This window comes from Rhineura floridana, chromosome 1, assembly GCF_030035675.1.
Source record: "Rhineura floridana isolate rRhiFlo1 chromosome 1, rRhiFlo1.hap2, whole genome shotgun sequence".
NCBI classification, from domain to species: Eukaryota; Metazoa; Chordata; class Lepidosauria; order Squamata; family Rhineuridae; genus Rhineura; species Rhineura floridana.
In genome coordinates this window covers 251,226,894-251,251,030 of record NC_084480.1, presented here as the reverse complement: position 1 = coordinate 251,251,030, position 24,137 = coordinate 251,226,894, and positions in this window count along the sequence as shown.

Here is a 24,137-nt window from a genome sequence, read left to right as displayed (position 1 = left end):
GACAGACAGTCTCTTTGAAGTTGTCTGTTTGCAGGTGCAGTTTGGATTCAAATCACATTTGCAAATGTACATTTTTCCTGCAGAGGATAAATGTCCATTTGCAAGTGTAGGTTGAAACCAAATTGCACCTGCAAATGGACAAAGTGGGGCTCACTGTCAGTGCTGATCAGTTGATTAACATGGACAGCAAGCTCCTTTGAAAGTCATGTGACATTAAAGTGTCCTGTGGACCACCCATAATTTAACATGTCCTTATGTTTTTCATCAGATCTTTGAAACAACCCAGGATTGAAGTGTGTCCAATATTCAGTAATGGGTCTAGGATTTGGGGAACCCCTTGGGAAAGATGTTGATTGGCACTGGCAGCATGCCTTCAGTGGGCCTGTTCTCTGATTGCATCTACCACTGTCACTGCTGTCTCTTCACTTGCCCTATCCCTCTGGGCCCAATCCTCACAATTGCCCAGAGGGAGAATTTAAGGGATGTGGAGGCAGCTACTCCATCTCCCCACTCTTGTCACTTTCTGCATGATCAGAGAGAGCAGTTCAACAGGCAGCAACTGCAAGGAGGTGGAGCATCAGGGCTAGGACCTTTTGGCAGTCAGCAATGGTCCCTGGCAGAGGTGAGGGCCTTGGCAGGTCCCCAAAAATAACAAGTGTCAACTGCAGATGCTAGCCTGTTGCTGATACTGGTAACTGCCTTAACATGACATTTTGTCAGGAATATGCTGTGTAAAGAAAAAAGCTATAGATGCTGAATTTAAATTCCCATGCCGTCAATCAAGTAGGAAAACTAGCTTGCAACCACTATTATTATGCGTGCAAGACCCAATGGTAACATTGTCAGACAAAGTAAAGTATGGCTGAGCAAACAGTTAATAATCTTCATGCTGCAGTTGTTCTAAATCTTCTGCACAAGGCTAAACTTGAAACAAGGAGCTGACTGGACTAAAAAAAGGGAGGGGACATTTTGACAATGAAACACATCGTGAATTATGATAGCATTCAAAGCTGACAAACAATTTGTATAGGGAATGGAAATTAATAGCATTTTAAATCAGCAGAAGAAAAAACACTGTGTAGCAGTGGCTAACCTGTGCCCTCCAGACAGTGGTGACTGGTGGCTCCATGCCAGAGGGGCACTGGAATCTGCTCCCAGTTTTTGTCCAAACTTTCAAAAAACTGTCTAAGGTGGCAAAGCAAGTTGAAAGTTCGGTCGAAAACCCGGAGCGGATCCCACTGCCCCATTGACAAGGAGCCACCAGCTGCCACTGCCTTCAGATATTGCTAAACTACAGCTCTCATCAACCCAAACCATTTGCCATGCTGGCTCGCGTGTTGGGAGCTGGGGACCAACAGCATCTGGAGGACTAGATAGCCACCCCTGCTATATAGAATTTGCTACCAAGTAACAATGCATGAGAATATTCAGGTATTGTCTTCTCTTTTCTCCGTTAATGCACAGCAGAGGTGGGGAATTTGAGGCCTGGGGGGGTCAAATGTGACCTCTCTTTCTGATACTCACAACTCTCCCCAGGTCACAGCCTTCACTGGCTCTGCTTCATGCCTCAGGTATTTTTTCCAGGCTGGAACGTGTCCTTGAATTCAGACAATGCCTCTTGCTTGCTGGGTGGAGGATATAGAGGGGTGCACAAATGTGTGTAGCATCTAGCCTACTACACAAAACTAAAATTTAAATTCATTGCTCTGCCCATTTTTCCCTCTGGTCTCACCCACCAATGGCATTTGGCCCTCAGAAGGTTGCCCTGGAGGGAATGCGCCCTAGTGGAACTGGAGGAGGCAAAAGAGCTTCCAGCTAGTAAGGAAGAGAGTTTCCACCATGGGGCAGAGTCCCATGGGTAACGGGCAAGGTGGTGGGGAGGTCAGCATTATGGGGGAGCACCTACACAGCACTGAACTCCCGACTGCCTTGCCCCTCTCCCTCCCAGTAAGCACTAGTGACACACCTGCTGGGAAGCGAGCATTGAGGCTCTATGCCACTGGGTGAGCCACTTCTGGCTTCCACAATGAAGTGAATACCCATATCAAGTTATTTAGTCTGTACAAGAGCACTCCTAATGAATTGGAGGCAAACAGCAAGGAGTTGACTCAAGTTGTAGAGGGACTGCACAAATGTCTGAAAGAGGTAGGTGGTGCTAACGTTTGGCAGAGAGGGAACAATCAAAGGATGCAATGGGAAAAGAAGAAAACTAAAGGGGAAAAATAGCAAGCTGGACAAAGAGTTGGACAACGTGAATTATTTGGTTTTGGCCACCAAGCACAAAACGACCTTCTTGGCAGAGAGAAAGGCTGTGTTCATTTCATTCCTCCAGGAGTTTGCAGGCATCTTTGCTTCAGAGACTTATTGTGGGGAAGCAGAGAGAGGGCTTTGACATTCAGAACTCTATTTCCAAATGTATCTAATACAGTACACACTTTCTGAAACAAGACATGAACTAAAACACAGCCATCCAGCAAAACTGGCTATATTAGGCAAAATCACATACAAATGTATGTAATTGCTGCCCTGGGCTTCGACTGGAAGGGCGGGATATAAATAAATAAATAAACAAATAAATAAATAAATAAATGCGTATATTAGGTGAAAATTGCATTAAAATGCTGATGAATTTTCATAAGGACTTTTAAAACAATTGACAGATATGCCCACTCCTAGGTAGGATGGGATATTAGAATTTTGTGCATTTTGTATAAAATGACTCCTTGTTCTGGATGTTGTTTCCTAATTAAATATAAGTTTAAGTTTTAATTCCCTTGCTTTGCTTTGGGTGGAATCTATGTGTCTCATATGGCTGTACTCAAGCATTTAGAGCAGTGGGGAGGAACCTCTGGCCCACAGGTCAAATTAGATTCACCAGAACTCCTCATTTGGCCCGTTTCAGCCATCATATATGATGTCAAGTGTGGGAAAGGGAAAAACATGCCGTGCCTGAAAGGGAATTTGCAGGGCAATCAGCTAATTGTCAGCAACTGTGTGTGGGGCTTCGCAAGACTCATCAATCAGATAATTGTTGAGTTTTCTAGAGCATTGTGCCCTGGGCTTAGCAAGCCCCCCCCCAAAAAATTAGCTGATTGTTGGTACATTGCAGACTGTGCCTTTGCCCGCACGGTTTGATTTCACACTGCATGGGCAAAAAATGGATCACCTGATGTCATTGTGATGCTGGGTGATTGACAGTTGTGTGACCCGACCCTCTGTCAAACGTGGCCCATGGGGGGTAGATAAGGATCTGGCCCAAAGGATGGATCCAATTCTCCACACTTGATATAAAGGGAGAGTCCTACTGCTCTCTATAACTCAGTTGGTAGTGATTGCAGGTATTTTTAAGGGAGGTCTGGACTCAGCAGAGCAGCTGACATAGTGAGCTCCCAGGGACAGGGCCTTGTAGGGGACCCTGTGAATGGCATAGCTGCACAGTAATTAACAACTTGCTGCCATTTGTATTGTCTTTATTTTGAACATTTTTCCTGATGCTCCATCTTGATTATTGGCATCTTTTGATACAGCAGCTTTGGTCATCCCATTCTCCTGAGGCTTGGTCAGCATTTACCAGGAACTGAGCATTTTTTTTGCCCTGCCCTGTGGAACTCCTTGCCAATATATGTTCAGCAGAAACCATCCCTGCTTTCTTTTAGATGTCTTTTAAAAACGGCATTGTTCAAGCAGGCCTCTGGAATTTGAATTTTTTTACCAACCAGTTTTTATTGAGATGCTACTGATGGTTTTACCTGTGTTATTAATGTAATGTTTTGGTTTTATGCTGTATATTAGGTATATCTTTTATTAACTATATATATCAGATGTGAGATCTTCAGACAGGTTTCATTAGAGTTACTTAGATGTATCCCAATGAAACATTTATTATTCTTCATTTGGAGAAGTCTAGCTCTCCTTTACCAAAATGGCTGGAATTCAGGCAGATACCAAACATAATATTAAAAAAATAACAATGAACATCCACTAATTTCCTTGGGTTACATACATCCAGAAATTCAGAATATTCATAAATCACAATTTCTCTATTACTCAAATTCAATTTGTAAAGAGCTGTAAAAATATCTATACAGCTCAGAACTAAAGCCATTTCTCAGTTCAATTAACCAGAACACAATTTAAGTGGACAGAATAACTATTCCTCCTTTGGGCCACTAGGAGGAAGTCACCATTATGGTAGTATTAAAAAGAAAAACATCTCAGATGCTTATAGTTTACCATAGCTAAGCTTGCGCTAGCTAGGCTGTTTTTATTTCATTTTATGAACAACTAATTATTACAACTAAATTGCTGATGCAATCTGTTAACTTTTAAAATGCATGCTATAAAAACTATTATTTAAAGTTCACATGATTACTTTCCAGAGATTTTACTCCTGAATAATTTTTTTTAAAAAAGTGAAAAGCTAATGGAGGAAAAAAAATATTCTGTTGGATGAAACTAAGAATCATGTTATTATTGTTCTATGAAAGGGTAATTTCCTATTCACATTATAAATGTCTCTAAGCAGATACATTATTAACTAGGTATGGCTGCCACACTGCCATTAGCTATGCCTAGATAAGTCCCATTAACACCAGTAGGACTTATACATGACTAGCTTGTGGTTGCAGCAGAAATTAATGTCAATTCTTTGTTTTACTTTCTAGCATACCAGTTGATCTGAATAAATGTGCATGAGGTGATCACAAAAGGAAGACTACACGTTACATTCAAAGAGTGTACAATCTGTGTCCCTGTGTACGCAAACAGTTGAACTGCACACTCATAATGTTCAACATGTGTATAGTCTGTGTACACAATAGATGAGCTGTACAAATCAACAAGTGTATACTGTTTCACACTTTCATGCATACTGGATCCCTCAGCCTCACTTTGCAGTTTAATTTTATTTATTTATTTATTTCAAATATTTCTATCCCATCCTTCTACCCTACAATAGGGCACTCAAGGCAGCTCACAATAAAATCATACAGAATAAAAACACAAACGAAAACATTCAAATAGATAACATTTTAAAAGTACAGTTAAGAAATCTAGGGGATTGATTTTAAAAGGGGACAAAAGAGATAAAACTAAAAAAGGGGGAAATAAAATCAGTTTCATGCTATATCTTCAGTCTCTCCCAAAGGCTCTCTGGAACAAGATCGTTTTCAGAAGTCTCCAGAAAACCATCAGGGAGGGAGCAGAGTGGGCTTCTTGGGTAGGGTATTCCTGAGCTTGGGGACAACAGCTGAAAAGGTTTTCTCCCGTGTGCCTGCCAGTCTAACATCTTTCACTCCATGCATGCAGAGGAGACCAGAGAAAGGTGATCTTAAATCATGGGCTGGAACATATGGGTGTAAGCAGTCCCTTGGGTATTTTGGTCCAAGGCAGTTTAGGGTTTTAAAGGTCAAAACCAGCACTTTGAATTGGGCCCGGAAACAAATTTGGAGTCAGTGAAGTCAATAAAAGTCAGGGGTGATATGATCCCCACACCGCATTTTGAACCAACTGCAATTTCTAAACCATTTTCAAAGGCAGCCCCCACGTAGAGAGTGTTCCAGTAATTTGCCACCAATTCACCCAGAATGCTTTCAAAACCTACTAGTAGCATGTATAGTGGGTTTAGGATTGAAATGGCCTACCAGCACTAGAGACAGGATGAACCTTAAACTAAGATTATTGGTTTAGTAAGGGGATTCTATGTAAAGAGAATACTGATGCTTGTATTGGGGTCTTAGAGGTGCTTGTTGACAGCTTCTGAAGACTCAAGAAACACTGTTACTGATACCAGACTCTAAGTACCTTTTCCTGCAGCCAAATTCCCTAAACCTCCACCCCAGCTAAATACTCCCACAACCCAGTACTGGGGACAATCTGCCTTTGTAACCCAAAGCTCCACTGGTTGTACTTCTGGCTGCTTGGACAGTTTAGCCAACTTAAAACCCCACTTGTGTCACCGGTAAGAGCTTTTCACAGGGCAGCCTTTCAGAACAACTCAGTCACTGGCTCCCTTATCCTGATCTTCACCAGGCAAGTATTAATAACACACTGGGTATTTTTATTCAATCCTTAGCTATTCTCCTCAGCTTTTCTCTCTGGTCTTTTCCCTCACACTTCCCTCATCAATTTCCTTTTTCTCTCCAAATTCTAACAAGTCCCACTCCTCACTGGCTATACTCAACTCTCTCTCTCTCACACTGATACTTACCTCTCAACTAACTAGAACCTCCAGCCAATCAGAGTCTACTGACACTGAGGCCAATCAACATGAATTTACCTAAGGTCCCACCTAATAAATTCTCAAAGCAATCATGTTTCTCTCCTCTCAGAACCTTGTTATAGGCTTGGAACACAGTATCAGTTCAAAGTCTCATGACAGTCACAAACAGGCATACATACAGCATTTCTACATACACATACTTGTACGTGTATATAGAGACAGCCTATTCCCGTGTTCCATGTAACCTAACCTGTGAAAAAGTCTTACTTGATGTATAAACCAATGTTATAAGCCACTGTACCAGCACTGATGTGCAATGCCCTCTGCTGTTGTATAACTGCAGGGGCAGGTTCTTTCCCATTGTGCAGGATCTTGTTGACTTTCTGAAAACCCAATTGGTGATTCCACTTTACTGTAGTTGAGAGGCAAGTAGAAATAGGAAGGAGGAGTTTGCATGGGAGGGCTACCTAATACTATACAAAAGTGTTTGTAAATTGGTCTCAGAGAATGAGAACCATAGAGCAAGTGAAAGAATGATATCTTTACATGGAGCAACTAAAAAGGAGATCACACACACACACATTTCTTAAAGTAACGGATCAGCACGACAAAACAGGTAGGCTCTGGATGCTTGAAGGATACTATCAAACACTATGTTCCTATATATATGAAAAATAAGTGAATGCCAAAACAGAGAGATATCTGAAATGTTTTAGTTTAAAACATGTTGGCTTCCTTAGTAACACAGTTGAAATTCCAGAGGAATACTGTGAGCCATAGTGACAGTTTTAAGAGAACTCAGGATGGAAGAGTTCTTCAGTGAAATAAGCTTTACCAGTTCTCCTGCATGTAAATACAACAATTTCTCAAGGTAGGCAAAGATGGGGGGGGGACACTACAGACCTTTGTGCATGATTCAGAAAGCAAAAAGACCCCATCCATTTCAATTAAAACACGGACCATAATACTCCATAGACTTAAAGTGGAAGACAACACTTGGGCTGTAATCATATGTTGGCTTACCTGGGAATAGGTCAGTGAACTCAGTGGGGCTTATTTCTTAATAGGCACAAATAGGATTAAAGTGTTGCTTTCTATGTAGCCTGTGTGTGTGTGTGTGTGTGTGTGTGTGTGTGTGTGAGAGAGAGAGAGAGAGAGAGAGAGAGAGAGAGAGCACCTGTGTGTGTGTGTGTGTGTGCGCGCGCACGAGCAGCATAGTGAAGGGCTCCGTTTCTGCAATGATTGGATTTGCCATTGGTTTATTATTTCTGATATTCTCTATCTTTACAGAGAGAATTTAGAAATAGCAACTTTCCTCACCTGATTTCCAATTAATTCTTCTTCTTTTCCAATTTGTGGTTTTTTTTAAAAAAATAGCTTTGATATCATCAGTAGTGTGAGTGATACTTTTATCAATCTACTTTCTATGTGAGCTCTTCAAATGTGTATTCCCTTTCACTTATGTCAATGAACTGTTGATTGTAACTAACAGACAGAAAGCGGGGGGGATGAGGTGTTGAAAGTAAGCAGCAAAGGGGAAGACACTGACTTGTTTATCTGCCTTAATCTGCTCTGCAGTGCACTTGAAAAGGAATGTAAACAGGCAATCATTACAGAGTTCAGAATAAAGATCAATAGCAGCAGAGACTTGTGAATAAATAGCGATTATAATATTGATAATTTTCCACAAAGCAAAACAAAAGAAAGATTGGAGGAGATCAGAAAAATGAAAAGATATCAGAGGAAAAAGGAATTGGATCATTAATGACCACCAGAGGGCCACACTTAAAAACAAAACATAAAAAAGAAGAGCATTCCAACCCTAGTGCATCACATGCCATATTCCTTAGAATTAATCCATCCTGAGTGTTAGAACTTTTGCCTTTGCTCAAAGTATACATTTGAAATATGGATTGTATTACCAAGGAAGATGGAAGCTAAAACATTTACTAAACAGTTCTTTATACATGTCTATATTTCTAGATAAACAGATATATATATATATATATATATATAAAGGGTGGGGCATAAATCAAATAGATAAATGGCAAAAATGCAAAAATGCATTATTCTTAGGGGAAGACACTTCAAAATGAGTACAACATTTTACAATTTTAAGAAATTGTAGCCACAAAGCATGTAGGGACAGATGGGGATGTGTGTGGTTAGTAGAAGAGTGGTTCAAGAAAGAATAGGCAGCACAATCAACATACTGATGAGCTGTTAGAGACAATTAGCACATGCATATTCATCTGTCCATTTTATATTGTAATATAAGGTCAGTGCCGTAACTAGCTTTTCATGTGCCCTGTGCAAGGTTTTATTTTTGGGCCCCTTAATTTTTTTTGGGGGGGGAAATAATAATAAAACAAATACGATATAACAATTGTTTATAAATATTTTTTGTGTACTCAAGAAATATACAAGATCATTCACATGTATTTATAAATGAAAATAATGATTTTAATTGCACTTTTCTGGCTTTCATTTCAGCAAATTCATTGATTACTTCATCATAAATAATATCTTTAACGATATTATATTCAATCAAAATTATGGAAAGATTGGATAATTGTTCTTGTCCAATAGTCGATCTTAAATCATTCTTAATTAATTTTAACTTGCTAAAACTTCTCTCACACAAAGCAGTAGAAACGGGAAGAGTGAGAAATATTTGGAGAGCAACATTGATATTCGGATATGACTCAATTAATCCAAAGTCATGAAGAGCCTCTAGAATATCAAACGGAGTTGCAGTTTTAATGTTTTGTATTAGTGTATTCAGTCATTCAGATGTTGGTGAGCAGAGGGCGTCGAGGGCGTCCAGGGACTGAGCGACGCAATGATCAATCGCTAAACCGCTAAATAACGCAACGGGCTGCCTGGGCCCACTTGACGCACTCGGTTAACCGACATCTGAACTGCACAGCAGAGCATGGCGACGAAATTTAAAATTTGAAAATATTATTATATTTGACCATTTTTTTTGTCAGTTCCATTTCAGGGCCCCCTTCGTCCTGTGCCCTGTGCCTGTGCACCTGTTGCACCTGCCTAGTTACGGCACTGTATAAGGTGATAAATCACATGTATGAATCACATCCTACAGAAAAAGGAGAAGTGAGTAAGGGAGCTATAGTGTGCCTGTGTATTTTGACCAAAAAGACTTGCAAATGAGGAAAAAGCAGTTAATATGAAAAAGGCAATTCCCAATAAGTACAAGTATATGGGAAAAAATGGTCAGTGGAGAATTAAACATGCATTTTAGATAAATGTGCAGCTTTTCAAAGGTGGCCAAAAATGTAGTTAGGCTGACCCATGACTGTAAATCTGCCTTACTGCAAGGTCATCAAGTGATTTAAAAACCTGACATAAGTGCATTTAAAACTGATTTTCTCACATTTGTGCATGCAGAGAGTTATGGAACCCTGATTTCCCCCAAAATGTGGTGGGAGCTTCTATGAAAATAGAAGGCTTCCCACTTCAGAATTTTGGCCTCCAGGAGTTGGAGTGTGATGGGAACAATGAGCATTGTGCTAGCAAGCTCATCCCCACTGCCCCATCACATATTTACTTAATTCCTAATTATAACAACTGGAGAAGGCTCACGTTGCCTTTACTTCACCATTATTGGCCTTAAATTTTTCATTAAATGTATTGATTTAATTGTATTTTGTAAACAACCCTGGAATTTTAATCAATGAAGGGTGGTTTAAAAATGAAATGAAATGAGTTATAGATTGTGCTTTGTACACCGAGCTTCAAAAATAGCCCAGATTTGGTATATGTATGCACATATTAATAATGCAGTCACAAATGTTCTTAGAGTTATTCAATTATTTTCATGTTCCTAAAATAAATCAGATAGGCCAGAGACTTTGGGAACTTTCTGAGGTCTGTTAATTTGACACCTTTTCTTTGAGTTAACTCTGCAGTTCCTGTAAACTGGTAACAAAATCCTAATTAAGGAATCTCCTTTTAGCCTTATTTTATATACCTAAATACTTCCTCATTAAAATGAAGAGTTGTTAAGAATGCTTTAATTGGGCTGAAAACTTGTAAAATAAACAACCAATGACATCATGATGAACCTTATACTTTGGATGCAAGGCAAGGAGACATAATTGAATTCCAGCCTGTACTTTCAGTGTTCTGAAGCAAGGCTGGATTTTGGGGCAGGTGACCTATGGGCCTGTCTATGGCACCAGGCTTGGTAGAGTGCTTGTCACTGGCACTCTGTTTAACTATCCATTCAACAGCTGAAACAAAGAGTATAAACAGTTCATTTGTAAAGCTGGCAACACTCACCTATGTGGCCACTACACTGTGTTAATATTCTTTTATTTTTATTCGCAGGTAAACTTATAACGCCAATACCCATGCAGGAAACAGTGTGCATATGAATGATTGTGATCAGGCCCAAGAATGCAAAAGTGTTGTTATGGGGCCCTTCCAGACTGATTTTTTTTTTGCAGGTGTATTCTGTAACAAGTCATTGACACAGCATTAGTAGTAAATTCATACTGGACCATTCAGACATCATTCTACTTTATTAATTCTTCAGTTATGTTTCCCCAATATTATAGCAATATTGCCATTATTGCACTATAGGGCAACAAAACTGGGGGGGAAAGAAACAAACCAGAATGTATGTGGTATAAAAAATTAGAGAATTTCAGCAGGAAGTTAAGGGAGATGCACTGATTGGAAATGAAGTAGTATGTCCACCCCAAAAGCTTTGCAGGCACAAACAGTATTGAAAGTGGGATTGGGTATACCCACTTTATACTATCCTGAGCACAAACCATCATGAATGCACAATCAAAAGGACGTCTGGAGGGACCCATATATGACAGGGATAAATCGCAAATGCAAAACATGCATTAAAATGATGATGTAAGCAACAAATCCAATACACAGTAATATTCCTTCTCTGGCATGCCATGTGGTGTAATATTGGCTCTGGTCAGATGAGCTATCACTTCTTCACTGAAGAATGGACTTGACACTGGATTTTCCTACAGTTCGCATGTTCACTATCTTTGCAGAGCTATCTGGTTTGCTGGAAACGTCAGTGGGTTTCCCTGCCACTGGATTAAGAAACAAAAAACCTCAAGGCAATCACAGCTATTTCTAGCATGCTGAGGTGTGGTTTTTTATGAAGCTCTGATGCCTAGATGTGTCTCTAAATAGCAAAGCCAGTTTCCTGTTCCTCTCCTGCTTGGATAGGAATAAAAATTGCCCTTTTTTAATCTGCTTGCAAGCCTTGGTGAGTTACAGGGAATATTTTTGCAAATCAATGCAGGTTCTCTGGGAAGGTGAGAAAATCGCTACAGGGGATTGATTTCAAAAGGAAAAAGGAAGTGTTATCCTAAATCAATAAAATTACCTTGCTGGTATCATACCACACGTTCAGCAGCACTGTGTTTCTCACATTGCCCAGATAGGTGTCTGTTCTTAAAGCTTCCCCCGCTCCTCTCCAGGTCCTCAGAGATACTGTATTCACATAGAGAGGCTGTCAATATTGTTTTTGTTGCTTTTTAACTCACATCACACACAGCAGACATTTATGCAGGTTCTCCCCCCTCCCCACGGTGCTCTGGAAATACAACATTTAAATTGTTAATACTACAGAGATTAAAATGCAAGCCTAGAAAATCTCCGTAATGTGGACATTGAGTCAGTGGCCAAGATGAGGAGACTCTCTGGGCTTGCATTTTAATCTCTGTAGTATTAGCTACTGTTTCTACAGATAATCTAACCTATAACATTACATTTCATTCATTATTCATCCTAGAAATCTGTGTCAAATGTATTTTTATTATTTTCAAAGCCTTTTTATCAGTCAATGGCATATGATGGTGAAGACAGCCTTTTATGTTTCAAACTGGAGGTTATATTCTTTTTCTATTTTGGTTTATCTGAAACTGCAGCTTTGATGTAAAATTAGACTGATTACAATATGTTATATTTCACAATACTGTGAAAGACCAACCCAAATTATGTTTGCATTTTTACAAATTTGTAAGGCAGTACAATATCTCAGAGAGGTCAGGTCTCCTGCTCCCCTGGTGCATTCACTATAGCTGCCCAATTTCTCTGTTTTTGAAAGTTTGATAGAAATATCTGTTGGCTATAGGTACATTCTTAAACCTCAATGGTATTGTGCCTGTTCTCTGCTTTTTAATACAGGAGGTAAGAAATGGGATCCTGTGCAAGTTTGCTGAGAATGGATTGACCATTTGCATGCTTATTGAGTTCAATGGGATTTACTCTCCTGCAATCAAACTGACCGACCAGGGAGGAGGAGGTTGGGCAGGGGAAGAGGAGCAGGTGGGGGGGGGGAGAAAAGAAGGAGGGCAGTTTTGATTATCTTCATGCTTATTAAATTCAGTGGGATTTCCTCTCCTGCAATCAGGCTTAGGATAATAATAATAATAATAAATTTTATTTCTAGGCCGCCTATCTGGCCGCACAAGCGGCCACTCTAGGCGGCGTACAAGATAAAGTAAAATACAACATACAAACTACATAAAAACCCAAGAACTACAATATAAAACGAAACCGAACCCACCATAGGAGAGAAGAGGAAGGGGGAGGAGGGAGAGGGGGAGGGAGAGGAAGGAGTAGGGAAGGGGAGGGGGCAGGAGGGAGGGATATGAGGGAAGGGGATGGGAGGCAGGTTTGATTATTTGCATGTTTATTGAGTTCAGTGGGATCTACTGTGAAATTATTAGGATAGGTGAAACTGACACGGGGAGGGGGAGAAGTGGAGGAGAGGGAGGGAGGGAGGGAGAGGAGGAGGGAGGGAGGGAGAGGAGGAGGGAAGGAAGGAAGGATAGGGATGGAGGAGGAGGGGAGAGGGATTGGGTAGGTGAGCACTGGGCAGAGGGAAAGCCCCTTTCCTTTCCAAAAGGAAAACATTGTTAACAATGTTTTTTTTAAAGTATCTTTAAAAAGTATCTTAAAAAACATTATGTGGGGTTCCCCCACCTTTTTGTTTTACAGCAAACACATGTAGTCTCTCACCCAAATTTAAACCAAAGCTGTCCCTGGCCACATCCACACGAGACATGTATTCTACTTTAAACAGTCATGACTTCCCCCAAAGAATCTTGAGAAATGTAGTTTGTGAAGGGTGTTGAGCGTTGCTATGAGACTCCAATCCAAAGAATTCTCTAGGAAGAGGGGCTGACTGTTAAACCACTCTAGCCAAGTGTCTGGCATGGGTGTTGCCCCCGATTAGCCAAGCCAAATAGCTGTTAGTCTGGTTTTTAGAAGATTGACAATTGGTTCTTACTGAGCATGCGTACACTACCATAGACTCCAATGTTATTTTTCTTAAATTAATTAAAAATCAGCCATGCATTTTTTAAACCTTTAAACAGCAGAAAATGAAAGTCAGAGTATGGGGCAAGGTCAGTAATTGGATTACAGGGACTCTGTGAACATGGCTGATTTTTAATTAATTTCAACAAATTATGAGACCACTGACAGAAAAAAGTACAACAGAGGTCTGGATTATTTTACTGTTGTTTTAGACTTTGAACTCTGGATTCTCTCTGACTGTTTTGTGTATTCCCCTGAAAATTTAGAGAGTTGTTAAGCAAGGGGTTCTGAATTTCAGGATTACAAGATTCTGTTTTGAAATGAGCTTATGGGAAGCAGCAGAATGGTACGGGGGATAATTTCACTTTTATATGGCTGAATGTGAAAAATCCATGCTGGCTATAGTATACAGCCAGTCCTGTGGCTGTATAATAAGGCATGTGAAATCACAGGAAAGTAAAGTTATTTGGAAGGTGCTCTCATTGTTTATGGTGAAAGGGTTCCTAGCAAGAGAAGGGCTGCTCATTCAAACAAAAGGAAATTTTTGGAACAAAGACTTCTCTGTTAGGATAGCTGAATACTAGTCTTTAAAAGTCCTCAGGCTACTGGAAGAAGAAGGTGTTGGGTCCTCAGAATAGAGAACCCTTGATACCCAATTTTTCCCCACTATTAGTTTATGTAGTAAGAAACCTTTGTCCACTCCTGCTTTGTTAATCATAGCCTGGCAGTTGAGGGGCTAAAGAAATCTCCAGACATTTTTTTTTTTACAATAGTGTTCCACTGAAATGGTGGCAGTCCCATGGGAGGGTAGACACTGTGTGAGTCTAAGAAACCTGCTCAATGATGAGAATTAATGTTGCGTTCGGAGTTTTTGGTTCTGGAGAAGAATTGGCTCGGATGCTATATAAAGTGTTCCCCTACCCCATGTGCCTGTGTGCTGTTCTGCCTTGGACTGTACAGCTCTTAAGCTTGACTGGCACCCCCATGGCCCCAGATGAAAATGAATGAACATTTTTAAAGAGGAACTGAGAAGGAAATCAGTGAAAAAACAGGGATGATGTATACTTTGTGTGAAAATGAAAATGAAGCTGTAATTTTTAGATCAGCTTTTTTATAACATGTGTGAAAATAACTGATTAGTTATTTGAACTGGAAATGGAGCCAGTTATGATCATTAGTTCCCCCCCTCCCCTCTCCAGTTTTCTGCACTAAGTGACAGACTTATCACATGCTTCTTGTGTTGTATCTCCTTAGGCTTACTTAATGCCTGTTGAAGAAAGGGAAAACAAGTGTTTACCGATGTTTTTGAAGATCATGAACTATATATTCACTCTGAATTAAAATAAGGAAAGAGCAAACATTAACTTTTGCAAAATACAAACAAAAACCCTCCTGTAGATACATTCCATATGTTTTCAGCACACATCTCCAAGAGTTCTTTGTGAATATGGAATCAGTAAATTAATTCAAATAGTATAGAGATAATTAAAATCATATTTAAATTGTACATTAGAACAACAAAAAATACCTTTAACCACATCTGTACAGTGGGTTGTATTCAACTAAGTCCTAATCAGAGCAGACCCATTGAAATTAATGAACCTAAGTTAATTATGTCTATTGACTTCAGTGGGTCTTCTCTGAGGAGGACTAGCACTGAATATCATGCTTTATATTCAGCACCAACAAAAAGCATTATCTAAGTCAGGGGTTGCAAATGAGGGATCCATGAGTGCCTGTGTGCCAAGCAGTACCTCCTACAGTGCCCATCAAAGGTCACAGTAAATATTCCTTCAGAAATCCACAATGCATGAGAGACTATTTGCTCTTCCTGCTCATTTCCTGCTCACACTGGGTTAGTATCTCCCATATTTAATACACTCTCTTAAACATGCCCACATTGGACGCCAGGACTGGACACTTACCCTTCTGTTCTGTACAACTATCCTTCAAAATTCACACTTCTCAGAATTTTGTGATACAATTCTCCAATGGAAATTTGTGTACAATGTACAAGCTAGTTCCAGAAATATTGTGGGATATAGTGCAATTTTAGTGCTAATTTTTGTGATAAATAATAACAGAAGTAATCTGTTTGCAAGCCTGGAAACCCAGAAAATCATGGGAGTTCTTCACTAGCTGCAGGTGCTCATGGGACAGGCATCCCAGCATACAGTGCACTCCCACCCTTTAGGCGCGTGGGGTTTTTTTGCCTGATGAAAATTGTACCAGTATTCTGGCTTAGGCACAGATAGCAGCAGCATTTCCCACACTCATCCCTGTGTCTATACAACTAAAAAAAAGTCAGATGCTAAAGGGAGAGGGGTTGCATGGCGATGGGATGAGATTGTAGACCTCCCGCACAGTGGGGAACGGCAGTGTGGATATATAATGGGTGAGGGATGTTGTTCATTGAAGCTGTGTGAAAGACATTTGTATGAAATACTGGTATATTGGTTGAAAAAAATTACTGTTCCTTAACGCAACAGGTACTGCAGTGTGAAAGGAATTTTAGAAACCGGGACAGAAGGGCTACCATTTTAATTGGTTAAACTAATGCAATAAGCCCCATGTCTGAAAGCAGTCTCTGTGTGAACCCCAAGTCATGACGTGAATCAAAATGAATCAAGGTAGTCTTTCATGGTACTAAGGTGGATCATGCTGTTAACAAGGTGTGTTGAGTCAAATAACAGAGTGCCCAACTTTCCGCGTAGCTCTATTGCCTTGGTTTTTCCATAAAGTTTAATGTATGGCCATTTCTCTATTTTTTTTGTTTTTGTTTTCTGAGAAATGAAACCAAGCAGACTGGGGAAATGTCCAGAGCTCATGAGTGGAGAGGATGGAGAGGTGGAGAATTTTTTGTTTTGATGGACAGGTCTAGCTTTTCATCAGAGTGCCCCCCCCGTGAACTTCAATCACAGTATTTGGGGAGGAATGTTGAAGTAAGCATTTGGTTCATCTTTCTTCCCCATGTTTTGGGTTTCGGCTGTGAGAGTATTGCATGAGCTGTGGAGTTAGACTATTGTGGTGGCCTATTTCTTTCCTACTTGTTCTTAAAAAAAGTCAAAGCAATCTCTCTGTCCTTTTTTCTTCACTAAAGGTACTTCTAGAAAGGAGAAGACTGCAAGAAAAAACAGTGGCTTTTCATTTTTTATATATATTGAAGCAATATATATAAGCCTGTTCCCAGGCTATGGTCTGAAGGCACGTAAGGCCAGCTCCCTGCTGAAGCTAAGCTGGGTCAGTTCTGGTCAGTGCCTGGATGGGAGACTGCCTGGGAACCATATGTAAACCACCTTGGGTTTCATGAACAGAGAAAGGCAGGGTATAAATGTAATAAATAAATAAATAATGAATAAAATCAGCTAGTACAATAGCATCTCGACCTATTTGCCTGAATTTTGGGAAGTTTCTTACCCAGAAAAACCATCATTCATGCCCCCAGTTTCAAACTGATTGCCCCCAAAAAACTAGGGCAAGGAATGTGATTTCCATCCCCCCCAACAGTAAAGTCTATCTTTGCGGGAGAACTGCTACACCTATCTTTCTTAAAGGCTTCATTCCTTCAGAAGGGGTAGCCAAGCCTACATTTTCCATCCAATTCTGGCGAAAATATTTCTATTTTAAAATGTAAAGGTTGCATGAAAACTCCTGGATGAATCTGCCTGAAGTTTTGGATGCTCAATCTGCTCTGGACGGGCTCTTTTGCCTGCAAATTTAATCCACTTATGTGAAAAGGAAAATAGTTATAGTCATTTTTAGTTTCTCCATTGCAGTCAATGGGGGCAAAACAGAGCTTTGCATTTAACAGATCACATTCAGACCAGGAAAACAAATTGAATCAGAGTCACAAAGTGTGGAACAGATTGGGCTGCTTCCAAACACTACACATACACAGCAAATCTTGTGGTCACTGCACACCCCAGCATATATTAGTGAAAGTAGCACACAAAAATGCATTATATTGAGGAAAATTGCTTACAAAAATGTTTGTGTTAGGAGAAATGCACACTAAAATCTTAACTTTTTTTAAAAAAATCTACAAACTGATGTGAAAATGTGGTGACTAGTGGAAATTTTTCTGTACTAAGCACCACAGCTGTACATTTGTGGGAGTGTGATATTTATGGGGAGGGTTGACTGGGGAAGGAAAGGCGGGGATAAACTTCCTTTTCCTGTGCACTGTGATCACAGTAACAATTGAGCCCCACGTGGCTGCAATTAATTGCTATGCATTAAGCAAACATGTAGTCTGACCCTGAGTTAGACACTGGGCAGGAAAGAGAGCATTTGCATTTTCTGGAGTTCTCAAGACTTTTTGGCAAGAATCACTCCTGAAATTAAAGGATAATGTTGCCCTGGTTCACTAAGCCTTTGCTTAGCTATCATTTCCCTGGAGAAATTGAGTTTCTTAGAGTCAGGGTGCTAGGGGCTTAGTTTAAATAGCAGCAAGGCTGAGCTCCTTGATAACAATTCATGCTATGGTGTGATCTTGGCTTTTACAGGTTACTTGTATTCTCCTCTACTGAAGCAAGGAAGCGCACAAGCAAACCATGTATTCTTTTGGAGAAAAATAAAGAAGCAAATGTTACAGTGAGAGTTGGGCAGTGGTCTGAAAGGTATGAAAACCTTGCTTATTTTCATCAGTGCTCTTTTTATTTTCCTAATTAAAAGGCTTCATGGTGAGATGTCACATTCATGGGAGAGATATAACAGTGAGCACTCAGCTTGCAGTAAAAAAAAACTCCCCCCCAAGAACGTATTTGACAACATGGTCCCAATTTTTGTAGATGCTCATGATTTCCCAACAAATGTGGTGCCATTTCTATCTATTGCACATCTTGCAATATGCAGCTGGGTTAATTTTGCATGAGAACACTCTAGCCTATCTTTGATTTGTAATTAAAATTTTTCCTTTCTACATTGTTGTTTGATGGTTGTACACTTAAAGTTTAAAATAAAAAGGGTTTTGCTTTTCTAATGAGAAGCTTCTAGAAAATTCTCAGTGGTGCTACCGTGTGACAGGGAGGACATGTGTTGCCAGCCCCCTGGGGGGTCCTCAGTAGTAACCCATAGGTGCCTGTAAAATAATTCTATAAAGGAGATGGAAGCGCAGTGTGCCATGACATTCTTCTCAGCAATAGCAAAGCATGAATTTGTGCCATGTTTGGTTCCTTTGCAATAACTTTGTGAGCACTTCACATTCCTTACACAGTGAAAGAAGCCTCTGAAAAGGCTTTAAGTGACTACCTCACTTAAAAAAGATGATTGCCTTTCTATCAGAGTGCATATTCTATTTTTCTGACATCTCATTTCCAGTTCTGCTTGTTCTTTCTTCTGTAAGCCTGGAAATGGTTGAACTTTTGAGTTCAGTGACTTGCACCTCAGAAGGAAATGAATAGAACTGATAGAAATCTCAATATTTTGCAGAAAAGAAACAGAATTGTTTCTTTCTTGGGAAAGTTACCAATTGACTGCAACATTCAGATTCTAGCATGCTTAATAAATCAGCTTGTGCACCCTTTAATAGTTGTCAGGAAAGGAGTGATGGCCCCTGCCCTACAGAAAAGGAAAGGAAAGGAAAAGAAGTACCACATTCAAGAACCAGAATATAAATTCATCACAGTCACAAACATTTCCATCTGAATGCCTCTAAACCCAAGATGTTAGAAAATGGAAGTGTTATTTACCCAACATTTATAAGCACAAATGTACATAGCAAACTGTCAAATGTACAGCTAGGCCATTATGCATTTTAACAGCTTTAATTACTGAGTACTTCAAACGTTCCTTATATTATGCCATCTGGTACCAAGAAGCTTTAATGAATTTATAAACTTAATGGAATATGTCCTGCACATTTGGAATGTTTGGAAATTGGTTACTAGTCATTGGTAGTTGACAGATTTATCAACACAAGGAAAAAACCCTGCAGTCTTTTGCTTTGTGCCATTAAAGAGTCAAGCAATTCTTAGCTTTTGGTAATTATTGCTTAAATAATTGCGCAGTGGGAAATATTAAAGTTTATAACTACAGTATAAATTCTTTCTGCAATTTCAAGTAGTTGAGGTTAGTTCTCACAGAGGACTATTCTTTGTTTTAACTTAAATCCCTTTAAAGGGAAAAATCTGTTAAAATATTTTCTGTTGTCAGCCTGGCTTGGCAATTTTTTTTTTAGTTTTAATAAAGTTTTATAGTAATTAGACTCAACAAATTGGTTGAATGTTTTCCTGTAGATTTGTATTAGCATAAAGATTGGAAATAATTCTAAAGAGGGAAGAAAAACAAGTATAAATTGTGTGCTTCTTTGTTAAAACATGCATTGTTCATATTAGGTTTATTTCAACTAAACCAGCTGTTCCCAGTGTGTTCTGGCTGGGGCTGATGGGAGTTGAAGTCAAAAACATCTGGAGGGCACCAGGTTGAGGAATGCTGAACTAGACAGTGTTGGAGCATGATATTTCATTTGTCATGATTTCTGTTCATAGGAGGCTACTTTCCCTCTAAAACAGGCTAGATTTAAAGTATCTAGAATAAAATGTAGCCACTGAAAAGAATGCCAGAGGGTGAAAAGTATTCTCAGGTTGCCATCATTATTTCATCTTTAGCCTTGACAAGTTACCATTACGTGGCTCTCTAGTTCACCTGATCAAGATTACTTATCCAAATCTTTTTGCTTTCAACATTTCTTTCTCTAATTTGGAATTCCCTTCCCTTAAATATTAGACAGGCATTGTCTCTGTTTTCAGTGCCTATTTAAAATCTTCCTCTTCCAACAAGCCTTTTAAGTAGAGATCTTTCCCAGTCTGCATCCGTATTGGAATTGTTTTTAAAGATGTTTATAAGCTAAGATGTTTTTATTGTTTTATTGCTTGTTGCAACCAGGAAGTAGTTTTCACAAACCAGTGGGGTTCAGGGTGGGATTTTTGCAGAAGTGTTTGGATGACTAACTCTTTCAGGGTGGTCGGGACTACTCCCTCCCGCAAGGGAATATTGACCATACCCAAGATCCATCCACTTGGTCATATCCCTTTGGCAAGTTTTAATAAGGCAAGGGGGCAAAGGTCAAGGAGGCATGTTGCTGGCTGCATCACTGCAAGCACCTTGTGCACATCATCAGGCTGCATCAACTGAAACTGGTCCCAATAAGTTGTAGCGGATATTGCACTGAGCACCTCCCTGGAGACTTTAATGAATTTGGATGTGCAGTCAAGATCACTGTGGAAGTGAGTGACTTTATCCTTGAAGTACCTTCCAAACAATGCATGCTGGGCTTCTGAAGGGTCTAAAACTCCATGCCCTGGAGTAGATGCTAACAGACCCTGGACAATATGAAAAAGCACCACTGGATGGCTACCTGAGGATGCGATGGAGGCAGAGAAGTAGTCCTTCTTTGCTGCCCTCACTACCGTTCACTGGTGTACCAAGGTGCAAAATGGGTACAGAGAGGGTGCTCAGGGGCAACTGTGCCAAGAGCCTGACATGTCTAATTTTTCCACAGTTTGACAAGGGTTTCTGCAGGGTCACCTGCTCTATCTACTGGAACCCTCTCCCCAGGGCATTCAGGATTCAATTGCATTCCATTAATCTCCCAGGAATGGGTTGTTTTAATCTGTCCACCATCCCTGCGGGGGAGGACTGGAGTCAAAACTTCACTTGGAAGTGATCTGAACATGACAATGGGGTAGCATGTACCACCACACCATCTCCAGGTCACCTCTTCCTCCATCTGGAGCAAAAACCAAGGGTGTGCAGTTACCAGACCAGTGACAACTTGAGACAGCCCCATGGAGGCCATGAAGTCCCACAGACCACTAGAGGCAGCATCAGCATGGACATTGAAATCACCCAGGACTGTTCTGGGTTCTTCCAACACTACAACCAAGACCACCTCTATGAATTCAGTCAGAAAAGTTTGAGTACTGCATCCAGTAGGTTTGACATTACACCAGCAGCAACTCTAGTTTACTGTCTCCTTGGCCCAATACCAAGTCCAACACAGAGTGGTTTCCTGGTGATGAAGAGTGAAGTTCTATGGACCACAACAATTCCCCCCTCATCTCTGCAGCTTGTGCTGATATTGAACCCAATATCCAGGTGGGTACAGCTGGGTCAAATCAACTCCTCCCAGCTCACCCTCACAGGTCTTGGCAATCTATGCTTCCTTAGAGCATTTATCCAGAGCAGCAGCCTCTCTAACACAATCCCCTAGGATGTGCAGCATGGGATTTTAGCTACATGGCATGGTGGCATGGAGGGGGTAGGGTTTCTCCTCAACAGATTATTATTATTTATTTATTTATTATTTATTAAATTTATATACCGCCCGACTAGCGATAGCTCTCTGGGCGGTGAACATAAAATAGTATAAAAATACAATGAATAACAAAATAATATTAAAATACAATCAACAATACAATAAACATTTTTAAAATTAGATCAATGTAACTTAAAATGCTTCAGAGAATAGGAAGGTTTTGACCTGGCGCCGGAAGGAAAGCAGAGTCGGCGCCAGGCGTACTTCCTCAGGGAGACTGTTCCATAGTTCGGGGGCCACCACTGAGAAGGCCCTAGATCTTGTCATCACCCTCCGGGTCTCCCTGTGAGTTGGAACCCGGAGGAGGGCCTTCGTAGCAGAACGTAGTGCACGGGCCGGTTCATATCGGAAGAGGCGTTCCGCAAGGTATCGTGGTCCCGCACCGTATAAGGCTTTATAGGTTAACACCAACACTTTGAATCTAGCCCGGAAACATATTGGCAACCAGTGCAAGCTGGCCAGAACAGGTGTTATATGCTCGGACCGCTTGGTCCTTGTCAGCAATCTGGCCGCCGCATTTTGCACTAGTTGTAGCTTCCGAACTGTCTTCAAAGGTAGCCCTACGTAAAGCGCATTACAGTAATCCAAACGTGAGGTTACCAGAGCATGTACCACTGATGTAAGGTCCTCTTTACTCAAATAGGGACGTAGCTGGGCTACCAACCGAAGTTGGTAAAACGCATTCCTAACCACCGAGGCTACTTGAGCCTCAAGTGAGAGGGAAGAGTCTAAAAAGACTCCCAGACTACGAACCTGGTCCTTTAGGGGGAGTGTAACCCCGTCCAGGACAGGGCATATATCCACCATCCGATCAGAGAACCCGTCCACCAACAGCATCTCAGTCTTGTCTGGATTGAGCTTCAGTTTGTTAACTCTCATCCAGTCCATTGTCGAGGCCAGGCAACGGTTCAGCAAATCGACAGCCTGACCTGAAGAAGATGAAAAGGAGAAGTAGAGCTGCGTGTCATCAGCATACTGATGACAACGCACTCCAAAACTCCTGATGACCTCTCCCAACGGCTTCATGTAGATATTAAAAAGCAGGGGGGACAAAACTGACCCCTGCGGGACCCCATATTGGAGAGCCCGCAGTGTCGAGCAATGTTCCCCAAGCACTACCTTCTGGAGACGACCCGCCAAGTAGGAGCGGAACCACTGCCAAGCAGTACCTCCAACTCCCAACTCCGCGAGCCTCTCCAGAAGGATACCATGGTCGATGGAATCAAAAGCCGCTGAGAGATCAAGGAGAATCAACAGAGTTACACTCCCTCTGTCTCTTTCCCGACATAGGTCATCGTACAGGGCGACCAAGGCTGTCTCAGTGCCAAAACCGGGCCTAAAACCCGATTGAAATGGATCTAGATAATCAGTTTCATCCAATAGCGCCTGGAGCTGGCCAGCAACCACCCGTTCCAAGACCTTGCCCAGGAATGGAACATTCGCCACTGGCCTGTAGCTGTTAAAATTGTCTGGGTCCAAGGAAGGCTTTTTCAGGAGTGGTCTCACCACTGCCTCTTTCAGACAGCCCGGGACCACTCCCTCTCGTAAAGAGGCATTTATCACTTCCTTGGCCCAGCTACCTGTTCCATTCCTGCTAGTTTTTATCAGCCAGGAGGGGCAAGGATCCAGTACCGAAGTGGTTGCACGTACCTGTCCAAGCACCTTGTCCACGTCCTCGAGTTGAACCAACTGAAGCTCATCCAACAAAACAGGACAAGACTGTGCTCCGGACACCTCACTAGGATCTACTGCTATAACTTGAGAGTCTAGGTCCCGGCGGATACATGAGATCTTATTCTGGAAGTGATCGGCAAACTGATTACAGCGGGCCTCCGATAATTCCACCCTGTCCGGAGGGTTTGAATGGAGAAGCCCCCGGACAACTCGAAAGAGCTCCGCTGGGCGGCAAAGAGATGATTTAATAGTGGCAGCAAAATGATGTTTTTTAGCTGCCTTCACTGCTCCTACATAGAGCTTAGTCGAAGCACTAACCAGCGCATAATTGTATCCGTCGGGAGTTCGTCTCCATTTCCGCTCAAGCCTCCTCCTATCTTGCTTCATCGCTCTCAGCTCCGGAGTATACCATGGAGCTGTATGAGCTCTACACAGGAGAGGGTGTGCAGGAGCGATCGTGTTTACAGCCCGGGTCATCTCCGTATTCCACAGAGCGACCAGGGCTTCAGCAGGAGCGCCAGTCCTATCAGCCGGAAAATCCCCCAGAGCCCTTTGAAAACCTTCAGGATCCATTAGTCTCCGGGGGCGGACCATTTTAAT